The sequence below is a fragment of the Pseudophryne corroboree genome, chromosome 7 (assembly GCF_028390025.1).
Source record: "Pseudophryne corroboree isolate aPseCor3 chromosome 7, aPseCor3.hap2, whole genome shotgun sequence".
In the NCBI taxonomy this organism is placed as follows: domain Eukaryota; kingdom Metazoa; phylum Chordata; class Amphibia; order Anura; family Myobatrachidae; genus Pseudophryne; species Pseudophryne corroboree.
The window spans coordinates 15,099,163-15,102,238 of record NC_086450.1 but is presented as its reverse complement, the minus strand read 5'-3'; the positions used below and the strand labels follow the sequence as shown (position 1 = coordinate 15,102,238).

At 37.2% G+C, this 3,076-nt stretch overlaps 1 pseudogene; it reads left to right on the top strand.

Moving 5' to 3' along the window:
* Positions 1 to 2,471: 2,471 nt before the first annotated feature.
* LOC134947341 (5S ribosomal RNA) lies at positions 2,472 to 2,590 on the top strand (annotated as a pseudogene).
* The last annotated feature ends 486 nt before the right edge of the window (positions 2,591 to 3,076 follow it).

Genomic DNA, 3,076 nt, shown 5'->3' with positions numbered 1-3,076 from the left:
CACACGCTGCACCCATGACACCCCCACCCCTCCCCCAACCTGCAGTGCCTCCGTACCCCCTCGCGCATCCACGGGCCCCCACTCCCCATTGCAAGGGCCTACGCACCCTTCACCATCGGACGCCCTTTCGTCGTGCAATATTTAACCACTAACAAAACTAGGAATGCAGGTAATACTCCATATAATACAAATATTGAATGCCAGAAAGGCATGCAGGGGTTAAGGGGGCATAGCCCCTTGTAACAGTGTGAAGAGTGCCCGTAGGGCGCGATGAGACACCTAATATATATATATATATATATATATATATATATATATACAGACATGAACGAGCGGCACTCACAGGACTTACATAAATGAATGGGACCTCAACCCATCAATTGCAACGTTTCGGTATTTATTACAACCGTCGTCAGGCTTTACAAACATGAACAGTACATTCTTACCTTTATAGCAAACAAACAACCACATGTGCAAAACGGTCACAGGATGTCCAGAGCCCTGGACTTCCGCTGACATCAGTCAGAACAGACCACACCAATTAACCCTTCACCGTGTCAAAACATTTACAGAGATCTGGAATACATGAAAAAATATAAATATATACTGAATTAAAACAGCATAAATACTATTGAACATATGTACTAACACAGATGATTTAAGAGATACTCCCATATATAAATCCTTTTACAATAATAAAGATATTTTTTACTAATAATTTTTAATACAGTTATCATAAAAAACTGTTAAATGTCAAAGATTAATTTAAGCCATTAGGGACTAAGGTGTTTAAACGAAAAATCCAGCTGGTTTCGCATTGCAGTAATTTCTTATTTCTATAACCCCCTCGTCTATTCTCTGGGACAAAATCAATCATTTTGTATCTTAGACTGGACAGATTATGACCACATTGTTTAAAATGTTTGGCTACAGGCTGTTCAATTGTTTTACCTTCAAGAATAAGTTTCACTGCACTACGGTGCTGTGCCATGCGTTCTCTGAACGTACAGGAAGGTTTACCTATATAAAGTAAGCCACAAGGGCACTTGATATAGTAAACTACAAACCTTGAGGTGCATGTGAGACAATGTTTGATTTTGTACGCTTTACCAGTATGGGGATGAAAAAAGGTATCCCCTTGCTCAAGATATATACAAGTAGTACAGCCCAGACAACGATAATTGCCTGGTTTTCTAGATAAGAAATTACTAGATCTATTCACAGAAAAATCAGAAACATCTGAATGAACCAACATGTCTCTCAAGTTGCGACCTCTGCGAAAACATGGCATCAAACGTTTATCAGCAATTGAAGACAAATCCCCATCAGACTGTATAATTGGCCAATGCCTTTTTGCACAAGATGTTAACCTTTTACTTGCTGTTGAAAATTGATTAACATAAACAATGCAATCCTCAGTCTTATTCTTATTTGTTTCTGAGGGTTTAATTTTAGGAGCTGCCAATGCTTTAATCTCTGCTTTTTGTAATAAGCTATTTGAGTAACCTCGCTCTAGGAATTTATGTATCATGCAATCCATCTGTATTATTTCTTCCTTAGGATCACTGCATATTCTGTGTACCCTGAGCAGCTGAGAGAAAGGTAACCCTTTCTTCAGGGGAGCCGGATGAAAACTAGATGCCATTAAATATTTATTACAATCCGTAGGTTTGCTATAGATTGTAGTGGCAAACCCAAAATCTTTTTTATCTACTTTAACATCTAGAAAGTGAATGCTATATCTCTGAATATTGAAAGTAAATTTAATATGCTCATCTTAGTATTAATATCCGTCATCATTTCAATAAAACTCTCCTTGGTCCCTGTCCATATAAGGAAGATATCATCTATATACCTAGTAAAAAACGGGATATTGCAGCGATATTCATTGACTTAAAAAAAAAGTTTACGTTCAAGATGAAACATGAAAGCATTCGCATAAGCAGGGGCCACAGGGGACCCCATCGCACACCCGAGTATTTGTAGATAATACTCTTTGTTAAATAGAAAGTAATTACTAGTCAAAACCATTTTCAATAGCTCCAAAAACAATTCTACAGGGGGACCAGAGTAAAATGAATTGTCATTTAACAGATCCTGTACAGCAACTAAACCCCTGTCATGGGGGATGTTCGTATACAGGCTTACAATATCAGCTGTACATAACCAAAAATCAGTCGTTGATAATGTTATATTGGCCAATTTCTCCAAAAATGAATAAGTATCTTTTAAATAGGTAACCTCTTGCTGAATCACAGGCTGTAAAAAGAAATCTAAAAAGCTTGAAACATGACTAAACAGAGAACCTATGGCTGCAATAATAGGACGACCGGGGGGGTTTCTTAAATTTTTATGCAATTTAGGGATAGTATAAAACAGTGGCACTAAAGGAGAAGTAACATATAGAGCTTGATAAGTTTCCATATCAATAAAACATCTATCCACTGCCGTGGATAAGTCATTTCGCCAATGAATACAGTCACACCGCACTGGCACACGCCCAATCTCGTCCGATCTTGGAAGCTAAGCAGTGTTGGGCCCAATCAGTACCAAGTGGGTAACCACTTGAGAAGATTGGGTACTGTATAAGGGTAGACCAGCGAACTCGTAACAGCGATATTACAAGGGAATATTGACACACTTATAATCCACTTTCTGCACAGATATCTCATTATATATATTTTTTATATATTATATATTTTTTATTTTCGCTAAACACTCTTAACGTCTAGTCCTAAATTAATACACAACCTTTAGACACCTCATTCACAATTATTTCACGATCGAAGACCTCCACCTCTTCTCTGAAAAGACTCTGTCACATACCCCCTCCCCCATATCACTTTATCTCTTTATCCTCACATTACCCTAATAATTCTGCACCAGCTAATTAATGATCTATTTATTTTATGTAATACTATATTGACATTTTTATATCACCATCCACCTAATATACCCTCAATACACATATGAATTCCCCTTTCCTTTAATTAAAGGTCTAAATAGATATAGTACTCTCTGCGCAGCAATACTAATTTTAATAAATATCCAGAAGTCAAACCTGGGTACAAATAAT